Source organism: Sarcophilus harrisii, chromosome 4 (genome assembly GCF_902635505.1).
Source record: "Sarcophilus harrisii chromosome 4, mSarHar1.11, whole genome shotgun sequence".
NCBI lineage: Eukaryota > Metazoa > Chordata > Mammalia > Dasyuromorphia > Dasyuridae > Sarcophilus > Sarcophilus harrisii.
Genome location: NC_045429.1, coordinates 356,001,372 through 356,018,225, shown reverse-complemented (window position 1 = coordinate 356,018,225; position 16,854 = coordinate 356,001,372). Strand labels below are relative to the sequence as shown.

At 34.4% G+C, this 16,854-nt stretch overlaps 1 protein-coding gene across 3 annotated transcripts in view; it reads left to right on the top strand.

Annotated features, from left to right (window-relative positions):
* GATAD2B (GATA zinc finger domain containing 2B) overlaps positions 1–16,854 on the top strand; it is a 96,357-nt gene that overhangs the window by 35,422 nt on the left and 44,081 nt on the right. The window contains exon 1 of one of the 3 annotated variants that reach the window (XM_003768017.4): positions 484–606. The exons of the other annotated variants lie outside the window; for them this stretch is intronic. The gene's annotated coding sequence lies outside the window, so the exon portion shown is untranslated. Of the gene's footprint in view, positions 1–483; positions 607–16,854 lie in introns of those variants that run through there. 3 annotated transcript variants of the gene reach the window in all.

Sequence of the window (16,854 nt, the reverse complement as noted above, 5' to 3'; positions counted from 1 at the left end):
GACAGTTATGAGATAGTGCCTCAAGAATTTTAATTTGCACTTTTCTATTAAAATTTAGAGCATTTTAAAAAATATGGCTACTGATGCTATGGATTTGTTCCTTTGAAAATTGTCTTTTCATGACCTGACTATTTATCAATTGAAGAATGGCTTTTGCTCTAGTAAGTTTGAATGAGTTGCTTATATATCTTTAAAAAAAAAATCTTTAAAAGAGAAGCATAACAATTTATCTGTTATCAAGAATGGCAATGTGCCAGCATTTTGTGGAACTGGCTATCATTTCTCAATATAAAAATAAAATCAGACTTTTTTGCTAGAGAGAGAGAGAAGTTGTATATATAATCTATGCCATTGATAAAGCTCTCTTATTATATATATATATATATATATATATATTTTACTAATACCAAATTAGTATTTTAAAATTCAATTTTATTTCATTTTCAGATTCAAATTCTCCTTCCTTCTTACCCTTTGGCTCCATTTGAAAAAACAAAAACAAAATTCATGATAGAGTTGTATTGTTGAATAAAACGAATTCCCATTTTAGTTATGTCGAAACAAAAACAAAAAAACCCCACAATCCTGTTTGCACTTGGAGTCAAGGTGAGTGGCCATATTTCATCTTAAAGTCTTCTGGAATTGTGATTGGTCATTGTGTTAGTCAAGAGTTCCCAAGTCTTTCAGATTTATTTGTTTTTATGATAGTATTGTTACTGTATAGATTGTTCTCCTGGTTGTACTTACTTTACTTTGTATCCATTCATGTCGTCCTAAGTTTCTTTAAAACCGGTCTCTTCATCTTGCCTTACAGTATAGTATTATTCTATAATTTATTTAGCCAGTCCCCTTTTAATGAGTAGCCCCTCAAATTTCCAGATTTTACCATCATAAAATGAGCTGTTGCAAATATTTTTGTATGGATCCTTTTCCTGTTTCTTTGATCTCTTTGGAGCATAGGCATAATAGTAGGTATTGTAGGTCAAAGAGTATACATAGTTTTTTTTTTTAAATTATAATTGTAAATTGCAAATTAAAGAGCCCTTTCAGTGTTTATCATTAACCTTTTAAAAATCATTTTTGCCCAACTGATCGGTATGAGGTAGCATACCAAATTGCTTTAATAATTATTGCTTTGCAAAACAGTTTGAAATTTCTTTACTGCTAGCTTATTATCCTGCTCGCTCTCTTTTGAATTATTTCTCTTCCGATTCTTGATCTTTTATCCTTTCAGATGAATTTTATTACTATTTCCCCCTAACTATGAAACAGCTCTTTTGTTGTTTGATTAGTATGGCACTGAATAAGCAAATTCATTTGGATACTGTTATAATTTTTATATTGATTCAACCTACCCATGAGCAATTTATTTTGCCCTTTGTCTTTTGCCATTTTTATTTGAGTAAAGGAAGTTTTGTAGTTGTATTCATAATGGTTCTTTTGTGTATCTTGGCAGATATATTCCAAAGTATTTTACTTTCTGTAGTTATTTTAAATAGACTTTCTATTTCTATCTCTTCCAGCTGGATTTTATGGTCAGATAGAACAATGCTGATTATTTATGTAGGTTTATTTTATATTTTGTAATTTCCCTGGAAATGTTAATTGCTTCAGTTAGTTTTTAGTTAACTCTAGGTTCTCTAAATAAATTATCATTTTGTTGCAAAACGTAATAATTTTGCTTCCTCTTTTCCTATTATTCCTTCAATTTCTTTTTTCTTGTGTTATTAAAATAGCTAGCTCTTTCTAGCACTATATCAAATAGTAATGGTGATGAATGTTTATCTCCTTTTTTTTACCCCTGTTCTTTTTGGAAAGACCTCTAATTTATCTGCATTTTAGATCATGGGTTTTGGTGTTAAATAGATATAATTTATATTAAAATAAAAATCCATGTATTCCTATGCCTTTTTACTGTTTGTAATAGGAATGGAAGTTGTATATTGTCAAAAAGCTTTTCTGCATCTGTTGAATAATATTTTCAGTTCTATTATTAATACAGATAATTATTTTAGTTGTTCCTGATACTGAATTCTTGATAAGTCTAGCATGGTCATAGTATATAATCATTGTAATATGTTATTGTATTTTCTTTGCTAATATTTATTTACAATTTTGCATTAATATTCATTATGGAAATTAGTCTGTAGTTTTCTTTCTTTTGTTTTGCCTGGACCATTGCAGTGATTTCTTTTTTGTATTCCCAGCTTTCATACCTGATCCTTCCAATCTATCTTCTACTTAGTTGTCAAACTGATATTCTTAAAACACTGACCTTACCATCATCTCCCACCCTCCGAAATCTTTTTTGATTCCATTTTGCTTCTAAAATAAAAAGCAAGATTCTTATCTTGGCTTTAAATTTTTCCACATTCTTGCCCTTACATAATTTTTTTTAGCCTTTTTTTCATATTACTATTACTTCATATTGTCTCTAAACCAGTCAGACTGTTCAGTTAGCTTTTTCTTAATATAAATAACATTTCAATTCCCACTTTCATACCTTTGCAAGGTGTTCCTCTGGAATCTGGAATGTTTCTCTTTCTTACTTCCACCTAGTAGAACTCCTAGATTCCTTTGAATAATAGCTTATTCCCCAAATCCTACAGGAGACTTTTCCTGATCCCCTCCTAGTTAGTGCTCCCTTCATCTTGAAATGATTTCATATTATTCTGTATGTACTTATTTGCATACATATTATATTTCTTATTCTATCCCCCATAGAATGCATGTTTCTTGAAGGCAAAGATTATTTTCTTTGTCTAGTTCTTTGTACATCACTCAACATATTACAATAACTTAATAAAATGTTTGTTTAATTAAATAAAAGACTATATAAAAGGAATATAATCTGTGTCAGTGAAGGGAGTATCCTCATTGATGAAATCATATATCCTTGAAGCATAAAGTATATATATCTCTTGATTTATAGAGGTCAACAAATCTATGAGCTTTATAGCTATAATCAGAATCAATCAGTAAGTATTTGTAAATCTTCTGGTTTTCCTTCTACTCATCAGATCACTTCAGTTTCCCTTGCTCATCCAAGTCATGTCCTCTAATTGTGAGTGTCCAACAAGGTACTGTCCTAGGGCCTCTTTTCTTTTTTTCCATTTTGTAGTCTCATCAGCTCCTATTGATTTAATTATCATCTTTATGTTGATGATTCTCTAATCTTCCTATCTCTGCTGACCTCCAGTCTTATATCTTTAATTGTCTTTCAAACATCTTGAACTAGATGTTGTTAGCATCTTAAATTTAGCATGTCCAAAACTAAACCAATTATATATATATATATAACCCTTACTGTTATTTCATAACTTCCCTATTTACAATACCATCCCCCTCAGTCCCTCATACTCAAAACCTAGGTGTCATCTTTCTCACTGTCTCTCAGCTACCATATCCAATCTGCTGCTAAGACCTATTAATTTTACCTTTTCAACATTTCTCATATATACTCTCTTCTTGATAATTTGGTCATATATCACTCTGGTGTAAGCCCTCATCATCTCACATAGGAATTATTATAATAGCTTGCTGACGGATCTGACTGCCAAACATCTATCCCACTCATAAGTCTATTCTTCATTAGGTGATTTTCTTAAAGTGCAGTTCCTAATATTCTCTCTCCCCTTTCCTCTTCTCTCCTCCCCTTCTTTCCCCTCCCCTCCTCTCTGCTCTCCTCCCCTTTCACACACACTAAACTCCAGGGGTTCCCTGTTGCCTCTAGTATCAAATATAAAATCTTCTGCTTAGAATTCAAAGCTCTTCATAACCTATCCTCCTTCCTGTTTATTGCAAAGTGAATAAGTATATTCTTCATTCTAGTAACAAGTGACCATATAGTTCCTGTCCTCAGAGAGCTTTAATTGTGATTAGAGAAGACAACACAAAAAGGGAGTCTTGGCTAGGAGAGGTGTGCTTTGTATTTTGGATAAGCAAGTGAGAGAGGATAGTGATTGGAGTAATAGGACAATTGATTGACATGTCCTTCTAGGGAATAATTGTGTTGATTTGATGCATATTGTCAGAACTAGAGTTGTGCAGGCAAATTAAATGCCTGCACATTTGTTAATTGCTTAGTACGTTGCCTAGCAGATAGTTGGTACATAATAAATTCTTCTCCTTCCCAGTGGCTTGGAATGGAGATAACTGGTAAATGATATAGTGGGAAGAGCCTGAGAATGAACAAAATAAGGAGAAATGAACACCAATCAGAACACAAGGTTACAGGGATGGGACAGAGAGATAGAGACTGGAATGCAGGCAGCATGGCCTAGAGAAGGCCAGGAAGGAATACCTTATAGTGTATGTCAGACAGTGCATTAGGTTTAGGCCCTCTAGTCAGTCAACTAGTATTAAGTTTTTACAATGTGAAAACAGTGGGGATAAAAAGAAAGTCAAAAACAGCCCTTATGTCTCAACTCACATCCCATTGGATGAGACGACATGTAATCAGCTAGGTAAATGCAATGTAGAGAAATGTGGGGAAACTATGTAAGTAAACCAGATGTGTAGGCAAAAGGGAGAGGGCAGAGCTTTGGAGAACAAGACTATAGAAATAAGATAGAGAGTGTCATGTTTGAAGAATAGCCATATTATAGAATATGTAGTTGAGAGTAAAGTTTTAATAGGAATATTTATAAGTAAGGTCCAGGTTATGAAGAACTTTATTTTTTTTTTTTTATTTTTATTTTTATTTTTTTGCCTTTTTTTTTTTTTATTTTTTTATTTTTTTTATTTAATAGCCTTTTATTTACAGGATATATACATGGGTAACTTTACAGCATTAACAATTGCCAAACCTCTTGTATGAAGAACTTTAAATAGCAGGGAAATTTATAGTTGAACTTGTAGTTAATTATAGGGATGATATGATCAGACTGATGTTTTAGAAAAAATTTTTTAGCTGATTAGAGAATAGATAGACTTCTAGGTAGCACAGTATATAGAATGCTGACTTGGATTCAGGAAGACTCATTTTCCTGAGTTAAAATCTGATTTTAGACATTTACCAGCTCTGTGACCCTGAGCAAGTCACTTAACTTTGTTGGCCTTAGTTCTTCATTTTTAAAATGAGCAGGAGAAGGCAATGGCAAACCACTCCAGTATCTTTGCCAAGAAGGTCATGAAGAATTGGACATGACCTAAAAGGATTCGATAACAGAGGATACTCTTAATGAAATTGAAATAAGGATAGACTTATGGCTAGGAGACCCATCCATCCACAATTGGGTGGAAGAGAGGAAGAGGAGAAGGAACAAACATTTAAGTGTTTACTATATATCAGGTATTGTACTAAGTCGCTTTATAGATATTTTCATGTGGTACTGAGAACAGTTCTGTGAGATATGTACTATTATTATCCCCATTGTACATTTGAGGAAATTGAGGTGAACAGAGATTAAGTGACTTGACTAGAAGCTTCAACACTGAATTTGAACTCCAGATTTCTACTGTATTAGTTAGCTGCCATCTAGGCATCTGTGTTTCTGATTTTTCCAACCCATTCATTATTGACTTTTGCTATCTTTTGTTTATCAATTTGCAGAGTTATGAGTATGGTTGTTAAAATTGTTTGTGATCCTTTTGTGAACTGTTTAGTCGTATCCTGTCACTACTTACAGTATTGATGAATGACTTTAGTACTAATATAATCTCATCAAGCTCCCGTGAATTTAATTACTATTTCAATATGGATGAATCTCAAATATTCTTTCTTCCCCTAATCTCTCTGTTGACCTTCACTCTTGAATCTCAAGGCTCATTTTAGACATCTCCAATTGGATGGATCATAGGCGTCTTAAATTCAAATATCCAAAACTGAACTCATTATCTTTCTCTCTAAACTCCTCCAGTTTGGGTTTTAAGGGAAGCTGGAGAAGCCAGGAGGCAGAGATGAGGAGGGAGAATGTTCCAGGCATAAGAAATTGCCAGAGAAAATTCCCAGAGCCGAGAGATATGGAGTGTCTTATTCATGGAACAGCAAGAAGGGCTAGTATCACTGGACTAAGGGTTATATAGCAGGGACTAAAGGTATAAGGATACTGGAAAGGAAGGAAGAATTAGGTTATGGAGGGCATAGTGGGCTGACAAAATTGGACCTAGGCTTTAGGAAAATCACCTTGGTAATTGAACAGAGAAGAGGCTCAAGTTGGAATAGACTCGAGGTAGGCAGATCCACTAGCAGGCCATTGAAGTAGTCTGGATGTTTCAGTAGTCCAGATAGTAAGATGTTGAAGATGACCCCTATGTTTTGAGTATGGAGGTTGGGAAGATAATGTTGCCCTCTGTATAATAAGGAGAAAGTTAAGAGGAGAGCAGCTATTCAGAGAGAAAGATAATGAGTTCAGTTTTGAACCTTTTGAGTTTAAGATCCCATCCAATTGGGGATGTCTAAAATGAAGTTTGAGACTCAAGATTGGAGGTCAACAGAATGATTAGGGGGAAGATAATATAGTGGAAGATATTGTGAGAAAAATAGGTTAATTATTAATGAAAATGGTAATTATTAGTACTTGGAAAGCCATTACACTCATAAAATGAATAAGATGTTCATATTATTTAATTCAGAGATTCTACTATTAGACTTATACTCTGATAAGAAAGTCTGTATACCAAAATAACAGCACTTTTGGTTACAACACAGAACTAGAAACAAAGTAGATGTCCATCAGTTGGAGAAAGGCTAGGTAAATTGTGCTACATAAATGTGGAATCTGATAAAACCAAAAAGCCAGGAAAGACTTATGTGAATTGATGAAGAGTAGAGCCAAGAAAACAATCTATACAGTGACATCAACAATCCAAACAGAAAGATCAATCATAAAACAATTAAAAGTAAAATACTGCAAAATTACCAAAAAACATATTTGGCCTCAAAAAAGATATGGAACCCCTCAGTTTTTACAAAGGATGGGAAGTCCTGAGTATGTGTGATATATTTCATCTATTTTCAGATTTTCAATGTATATATTCTTTGGACTTTTTTACTGTGCTATCATGTTCCAACAACCCTATTATTGGCAAATGTCATTATCCTGCAAGACTGAATCAACCAACCTTAAAACTCTTTATTTCATCAGTACTCTCTGCCCCTCTGTTGGAAGGCAGAGCCATGAGCAGTAGAACCTCTGTTTAAGAGGAGGGTTCAGAATACTCTGTTCTTCATTTCTCAAATTGCTTTTGGATTTTTTCATGTCCTCAAACCAGGTACTTCTCTCCTATTCCTATCCTCTTTAAAACTTCTTTTTGTGTATAGTTTTTGCCTGTTAGCTTGAAGCTCCTTGAGGACAGGAACTATATTCTTTTTAAATTTGTATTTGTATCCCTGGAGCTGAAAACAGTGCCTAACACATAATGGCACTATTGACTATCGATCAGTTTTACTGATTTTTTTATCTTTTAAAATATTTTTTGATATTTTTAGGGTAAGGGAAAAATACTGGGAAAAGTTTAATAAAAGAAAGGCCTGGAAAAATTTTAAAGGCTATTTTAATGGTCCTGCAACGGCAATGAAGACCTAAATTAGGGTGGTAGTATCTGTAGGAATAGAAAGAGAGAGGCTTATACAAAAGGATGTTGTAAAGGCAGAAATGACAAGATTTTGTAACTGCATTGTACATTTGGAGTAGGCAATTGATGATATAAAACTTGGATTTCTAGCCTACATGATTAGGAGGATAATAAGGATTTCACCAGTAATAGGGAGGTTCAGAAGAAAGAAGCATTTTGAGGAAAAGATAATGAACTCAACTTGGGACATGTTGAGTTTGAGATGTATATAGAACATCCAGTTTAAGATATTGTAAAGACAGTTATTGATGCAGATCTGGGGCATGGAGAAGGATTTCCTCTGGGAATCATCTGCATAGAAATGATGTTTAAACCCATGGGATGTTATGAGATCATTAAGTGAGATAATAGAAGAAGAAAAGGGCCTAGGACAGAAACTTGAGGGACATAATCATGGTTAGTGTATTTGACATGGAGAAAGAAGCCTGCAAAGCAGACTGAGAAGGAGCAGGTAGACCGGGAGGTAGAGAAGGTGATTGGCAGAGTCATAGAGGTCAAGCATAATGAAGATTGAAGAAAAGCCTACTAGATTAAGCAATTAAGAGAATATCCTTTGGCAAGGGCCATTTTTATTGAATGATGAGGGGGCAGAATAAATTGAAGAGTGTTTAGAGTGAGAGGAGAGAAAATGGAGACACTGTGTATAGATGGTTTTAAGATAGGTAGCAGAATAGTATAATCAACTGAGGATTTTTGTTTGGTTGTTTTTTCAAGATAGGGGAGACATTTCACCTTGATTTGTGAAGGAATCAGTAGATGGGAAGAAATTGAAGATGAAAGTGAGCAGGAACAATATTAGGGGAATCTGTTCTTATTGAATTTGGATCTGCAACTGCAGTCTTAAAATTTACCAGTGATCTCTAATCCCTAAGGCTTTTTTCTGTCTTCATTCTTGACCTTTCTGCAGCCTTCGACACTAGCAATCACCCCTCTTCTCCCAGATACTCTCTTCTCTAGGTTTTCATAATGTTGCTTTCTTTGGGATCTCCTTTTACAATGACATTTTAACATTTTTATTATTTATTTTTAATATTCTTTTTACATTTTGAGTTCCAAATTCTCTACTACTTCTCCCCTTTATGCATTAAGAAGGCAAGCCTTTATTATCAGTTATACATGTGAAATCATGCAAAACATTTCCCTATTAGCCATGTTTCCAAAAAAACCTAGAAAAATAAAGAAAGTGAGAAAATTATACAAGTTTGTGCTCAGAGTTTCTCAGTTCTTTTTCCAGAGGGGAATAACATTTTTTGAATCATGAGTCCTTTGAAATTGTCTTGGATCGTTGTATTAATCAGAATAATCAAATCTTTTACAGTTGATAATTATTACAACATTGCTGTTACTGTGCATAGTGATCTTCCAGTTCTTCTCACTTCACTTTGTATCGGGTCATATAGGTTTTGCCATGCTTTTCTGAAATCACCCCTCCTTGTCATTTCTTATAGTACAATAGTACTCTGTCACAATTATATTCCACAATTTGTTTAACCATTCCCAAAATGGTGAGCATCCTCACAATCTTTAGTTCTTTGCCATAATAAAAAAAGAAAGACAAAAACAAAAAAGTGGCTACAAATATTTTTTTGCACAAATAAGTCTTTTTCTTTTTTCTTTAATCTTTTTGGAATACAGATCTATTTAATGGTCTTGCTTGGTCATAGGAATAGGATATGCATAGTTGGGGATTTAGTCCCAAATTTTTCTCTAGAATAATTTGGCCAGCTCAGTACTCCATGAACAGTTTATTAGTGTACCTGTTTTTCCCTCCTTTTCTTTAGAATATCATTTTTGGTAGATGTTGTTATGCCACAGTTCTCTTTAACTGTTCTGACTTGGTTTCCCCTGAACTAGTTTCCTTTGTCTCAGTTTCCTTAGCTGTTCTGTTAAATCCCCTTAGTCGTAAAAACCCACTCTAGTCCATTAAGACTGGGGACCGTTTACTCTAAGGTTATATATTGCTAGCAAGATAAACAAGAGAGCAGAACTCCTGACCCTCCCCTGTCCTCAAGAAATTATAATATCCCTCTAAAATATTCCAAGATACCTCACTGACATCTTTATCTCTGGGTATTCAGACATCCTGTCTCTGGGCTTTTAGGAGTTATGGTCTCCCCCCAACCTGACAGAAGCCTTCCCGCCTTTTTTACCTTCTAATATTTAGAAGGTAAAGAATATTTAAGGTCCTGAGATACACCCATTCTTGGCTGCTTCATTCTTTGAGATGACAGTCCTGGGACCAACATGGATTCCTTGGTCCCAGTATATCTTTATCTCTATCTGACTGGATAATTTGAGAGGAGAGTCCTGTCCAGTCAATTATACTCTCCAATTAATAAACTATTGAAAACTCTCTAATCTCTCTCCTGCCTCAGTTTCTCCGGCATTACAATGTGAAGTGTAGTTCTTTGTTGTGGGCCAGAACTCTGTACTTGAAACAAGGATTCTTACATACAAGGTGCTAAATGTAATTGATAAGACAATGGTTATCTAGTTTAGCATGATGATTAATAGTTCAGTGTGATTGATTTAATCTTACAACAAATAATGGTTCCCTAGTGATATAATGATTGGTTTATACTCAGTATACTGTAAATGATCTAATTATAATAGAGCATATAAACTAGGACAAACTCAGCCAGGGCGAACTCAGAGACACATCCGTTCCATTTCCCACCTTTGTCGTGGCTGGAGGCTGGAGCACAAACTCTTGGACTCAGAGACAGATTCACTCCATCTCACACCACCGTGGTGGCTGGCCTGTCCTGCCTTTCCTCCACTGAGACCAAGCTAGCCTGGGCCCCAGGCAAGGAAACAATAAAAAATTTGGACTTTAACACCTGGCTATTCTTGTGGTGATTACTTTGCTGAAATGAAGGCTGCTTTAAGACCTCCAGAAAACCAACTGGAACACTATAGTTCTTCAGTTTTAATTTGGCTTTATTTAAATGAATAATAAGAGCTTTTTTTTTTTCCATGACTATAGCTTTGATTTCTTTTAAAAACTGCCTGTTTATATCCTTTGGCTGTTTATCAATTGGGGAATGGCTCTTATTTTTTCAAATTTGATTTGGTTCCATAATTAGTATATATTTTATTTTCCCTCAGTTATATTTAAAAACAATTTTTAATATTCATTTTTTTACTTTGAGTTCCAAATTCTCTCCATTCTTCCCTCCCCAAACCCTTTGCTCCTGTTGAGAAGGCAAGCAATTTACTATAAGTTATACATTTGGAGTCATGCAAAACATTTCCATGTTAGTCACGTTGTGAAAGAAAACTTAGCCGCCCCCCTCCCCCCCAAAAAAAAATGCCTCAAGAAAAATAAAGTAAAAAAAAAATTGTTTCAGACACCGTTAATTCTTTATCTGGAGAAGGATAGCATTTTTCATTATAAGTCCTTCAGAGTTGTCTTGGATCATTGTATTGCTGAAAATAGCTAAGTAATTCACAACTGACCGTCTTAACAGTGTCATTGTTCATTTTGCATCAGCTTATGTACATATTTCCAGGCTTTTCTAAGAGCATTCCTTAAGAGGAAAGATAATTTCTTCCCACCTCCCCTTCCTAAGATGGTAAGCAATTTTACGAGGCTTATATACATATATAATCACATAAATCATTTCTTATAACACAATAGTATTCCATCATAATCACATACCATAATTTGTTCAGCCATTCCCTAATGGATGGGCTTGCCCTCACTTTCCAATTCTTTGCCCCCAGAAAAGAACTGACATAAATATTTTTGTACATATAGGTTCCTTTATTTTTTGGATGTATCACCTTCCCATATAGGTATTACTCTTTTAAGTTTATCTTTTTATGCTTTTCTTAAGTTTCCTGTTGCAATGTCAAATTTTTAATTAAGTTCTGTTTTTTTTTTTTTTTCATCAGGAATAACTTCTATTTTATTAAATATCAAGTTATTCTTGGTTATAGTCCTAGATCCTTTGTTTTTTGGAATATCATTCTAAATCCTTTTATTCCTTTAACATGGGGAAACCACTAAATCTTGTGTGATTCTGACTGTGGCCCTATAATATTTCAATTGTTTCTTTCTGGCAATGTGAAATATTTTCTCTTTGACTTGGAAACTCTGAAATTTGACGATAACATTCCTGGAATATTCGTTTTGAGATTTCTTTCAGGAGGTGATCAGTGGAATCTTTCAATTTCTATTTTGTCCTCTCATTTAAAAATATTGGGATAGTTTTCCTGATAGTTTTTGCACAATGTTTTCAAAACTACTCTGTTTTTCAGTGCTTTCTTCTAAGTTGTCCTTTGTTCTCTGCTATGTACTTTATTATTTTTTTTTTTCTCCCTCCTTCCCTACCCCAACCTTGAGAAGGGTACATACAGTTAAACAAATTGTGTGTGTGTGTGTGTGTGTGTTATGGGCCAGAATTTGAAACGAAGGTGTTGACTCACTGGAATTGGTGGAAGCAATGCTTGTGTACTTGGGTTTGCACCTTTGAGAGTTCACACATTAGCTCACACATATTAGTTAACAAGTTTGGGAGATTCACAAGTCAGAATTCAGTATGAGATTCAAGAATGAGATTCACACCTCCCATAATCCCACTCTTGGAGGAGGAGGAGTCAACCTTTGAGTTTACACCTCTAAAAGAGCATAAAAGGAGCATTTCGGGAGATTGGCAAGCTAGACTGCAGGGGTCCTCAAACTTTTTAAATAGAGGGCCAGTTCACTATCCCTTAGACTGTTGGAGGGCCGGACTATAGTAAAAACAAAAACTTTGTTTTGTGGGCCTTTAAATAAAGACACTTCATAGCCCTGGGTGAGGGGGATAATCGACCTTAGCTGCTGCATCTGGCCCACGGGCAGTAGTTTGAGGACCCCTGAGCTAGAGACTGCAGTTGGGCAGAACAAAGGATTCGGAGGAGTAGAACCAAGATTCAGAGGGATCTGGAAGAGACAAATGACAAGCTGCAAGAGCTCTTGAAACCAAGCAGAGAGATAGGCCTCTTAGAAAACTAACCGGGCTATTTTGGAAGAGACAATAAAAGACTGTACTTAAGTCCCTGGCTGCCTTTGAGGTAGTTATTACTTGGAACTGAAAGGAAGGCTGCCTCCAGAACCTCCCCAAGAAACCTGCTCCCAGAGAGAACGATCATATTTTAGAAAAAGAAGAACATCACATGTATGTATAAAACCATAGTATATATGTGTGTGTGTGTGTGTATATATATATATATATATATATATATACACACACACACATACTTTTTATCAGTTTTTTTCAAAGCATATAGCATTTTCTTTCATATTAGGTCTTTTGTAGTTGGTTTGAGTATTTATAATACTTAAGATGAATTATTCATCAAAGTTGTTCTTAGAACAATATTTTTGTTACAATGTACAATGTTCTCTTGGTACAACTCATGTTATTTTTCATTATTCATGCAACTCTTTCCATATTTTTCATCAGTTAAGCCATCATTTCTTATATCACAGTAGTAGTCCATCGTAATTATAGACCATTGTTTATGGTATGTTAATGATTTGTTTATTTTAGCCCAATTAGATATCAAAACAATTTTTAACTTTTTTTTTTTTGTTTTGAGTTTCAAATTCTATACTTCTATCCCTTCCCTCCTTCCCGTCCTAAGATGGTAAGCAGTTTGACATGGGTTATACATGTATAATCACATAAAACATGTCCATATTAATTATTTTGTAAAGAAAATTCAAACAATGAAAGGAAGGAAGGAAGGAAGAAACTGAAAATTAGTTCACTTCAGTCGATATTCACATCAGTTTTTATTCTGGAGGCAGATAGCATTTTAAATCATGAATCCTTTAGGATTGTCTTAGATCATTGTATTTCTGAAAATAGTTAAGTTATTCATAGTTCTTTATACAGTATTGCTTCTTATATACAATGTTTTCTTGTTCTGCTCAGTCCATGTAAGTTCCTTTCCAGGTTTTTCTGAAAACCTGATTGTCATTTCTTATAGCACAATAATATTCCATCACAATCACATACAACAACTTGTTCAGCCATTTCCCAGTTCATAGACATCCCCTTGATTTTCAGTTTTTTGCCACCAAATGTAAAATATTTTTGTACAGTGAGTCCTTCTCCCTCCTTTTTTAAAAAATCTCTTTGGGATATAGACCTAGTAGTGGGGCTGTTGAGTCAATGGGTATGCAGTTTTGAGGCCCTTTGGGCATAGTTTTAAATTGCTCTCCAGAATGGTTAGATCAGTTCCCAGTTCCACCAAAAGGGTGTTATATGTCCCCTCCATATTTTTCCATATATCATCCAAAATTTGTCATTTTTCTTTTCTTATAGGTGTGAAATGGTAGCTCTGTTTTTGTTTTAATTTGCATTTCTCTTAATAGTGATTTAGAGCATTATTTATAATTTATTTTTTAATTAAATAACTTTTTATTGACAGAACTTCTCCATGCCAGGGTAATTTTTTACAACATTATCCCTTGCATTCACTTCTGTTCCGATTTTTCCCCTCCCTCCCTCACCCTCTCCCCAAGATGGCAAGCAGTCCTATACATGTTAAATAGATTACAGTAGATCTTGGATACAATATATGTGTGCAAAACCGAACAGCTTTCTTGTTGCTCAGGGAGAATTGGATTTAGAAGGTATAAATAACCTGGGAAGAAGAACAAAAATGCAAGCAGTTAACATAAATTTCCTAGTGTTCTTTCTTTGGGTGTAGCTGCTTCTGTCCATCCTTGATCAATTGAAACTAAGTTAGATCTTGTCTTTGTTGAAGAAATCCACTTCCATCAGAATACATCCTCATACAATATCGTTGTTGAGGTATATAATGATTTCCTGGTTCTGTAGAGCATTTTTTAAAATATAGCTACAGATAGCTTCAATTTTTTCCTCTAAAACCTGTTCATATCCTTTGACCACTTATCAAATGGGTAATGACTTCTTTTATTATATCATCTATCTTACATTACAAGACATAGAAAGAGAAATTCCACATCTTGTTTGGTCCTAAATTCTTCGTTTATCCATAGATTTGATAGGTAAACTATTCTATACTCCTAATTTGCTTATGATATCACAGTTTATATATAAATCATGTTCTCATTTTGATCTTATCTTGGTATACAGTTTAAGATACTGGTGTGTACCTAGTTTCTACCATACTCTTTTCCAGTTTTTCCAGCATTTTTTTGTCAAATAATGGGTTTTTGTCTCAAAAGCTTGGGTCTTGGATTTATCAAATACTAGATTATTGTGGTCATTTACTGCAGTGTATTATATACCTAATCTATTCCAGTGATCTACCATTCTGTTTCTTAGCCAGTGCCAGATTGTTTTGATAAGTACTGTTTTTATAATACAATTTGAGATCTGGTGCGGCTAACCCACTTTACTTAACCATTTTAATCCCTTTATACTCTTGACCTTTTGTTCTTCCATATGAATTTTGTTACTCATAAAATAATTTTTTTGGTAGCTTGATAAGGCACTGAATAAAATAGGTTTAAGTAGAGCTGTCATTTTTATTATAGAGTTGTTTTATCCATAAGCAATTCATATTTTTTCTGTTTATTTAGATCTGACTTTGTATGAAAAGTGTTTTGTAATAGTATTTGTATAGTTCCTGGATTTGGCTTGGCAGGAAGACTCCAATTATTTTAACTGAAATTTCTCTTTCTATTTCTTGCTCCTGGGCAGAATTTTTTTTTTTTTTTAAATATGACACTATAGAGATTTTATTTCTTCATTGAACAACTGCCTGCTTGTATTCTTTAACCATTTACCAATTGGGGAATGACTCATTATTATAAATCTGACAATGTGCTTTGTATCTTTTAAAAATTATACCTTTATCTGAGATTCTATCTATAAAGTTTCTTACCCAATTTTCTGCTTTCCTTTTTATCATTCTGGTAATTTTTAAATGATCTCTCCTTAATGTATTTCCAAGATCATTTCTTTTTCTAATGAGATGTTTCACATTTTCTTCATTTTTTTTTTCAATCTTTTGACTTTTGTTTCTTGATGTCTTGTAGAAACATTAGCTTCCACTTGCCCAATTCTAATTTCAAGGCATTAATTTCTTCTATGAGCTTTTGTACCTCTTTTTCCATTTGGCCAAAGGACTTCTGCCTTTTAGGGACTTCTTTTATTCTGTGAATTTTTGTGCTTCTACCATTAGGCCAATTGGGATTTTTGAGACATTATTTTCTTTAATACTTTTTGTGTTCCTTTTTAGCATTTTTTGTCATTTTGTTAATTGTAATTTGTAAATTGTTAATTCTTTTTTCATAATTTTCTTGCATTACTCTCATTTCTCTAACTAATTTTTCCTCTACTACTTTCTTGTTAGACATGGGTCCAATTAGCATTTTTCTTTTGCATTTTTTTAAATAACTTTTTTATTGACAGAATCTATGCTAGGGTAATTTTTTACATTATCCCTTGCACTCACTTCTGTTCCGATTTTTCCCCTCCCTCCCTCCACCCCCTCCCCCAGATGGCAAGCATGCATTTATTTTTGCATTGTTGTCTCCTGTGTTTATGTCTTGGTCTTCCCTGCCACTAAAGCAACTTTTATGGTCACATTCTTTTTTTGTTCCATTTTCCCTGCCTATTACTTGACTTTTAACTTTATGTTAAGATTAAGCTCTGCTTACTTGGAGGTAGGGAGGAAGGGTCCCAAGTTTCAGACATTTTTTGTGCTTTCAAAGGGATGTGATCCAGAGAAAGATATGATCACTGGTCTCCTGATGTACAATCTGGTCTTTTTACCAACTGGCAGGGCCCCTATTCCCCTGCAGCTATATGCTCTACCATTCCTCTTGACCCTGGAACTGTAACCAGGTCTTGCATCCATAAGCACTAGGGCTACTCTTGGCTCTAGAAATGTGATCAGGGCCTCTACTCCCTTGTGACCGATAAGTTATTCCTTTATAGTCTGGAACTGTAGCTTAGAATTGCTTATAGGCCAAAGAAGTGTGAAAAAGAACCTGATCCTATGCCCATTGACAGCACAGGGATCACTTGTAATGTCGTTCTGACCAAGTATCTGGAGCTATTGCTGCTGCTCACCCTGGTGTCAGAGAATTCTGATGACCTCCTAAGTTGCCTTTGACTGGAAAAATGTCTTACCCTGACTGACTTTTTGTTGGCTCTGACATTCTAAAATTTGATTTGAGGCATTATTTTAAATTTGTTTGGCAGGGAATGTTATGAGTTAAGCTGGGTTGCTGCCTCTAATCCTCCATCTTGGCTGAATTTGCATCCAGATCATACATCATCAGAT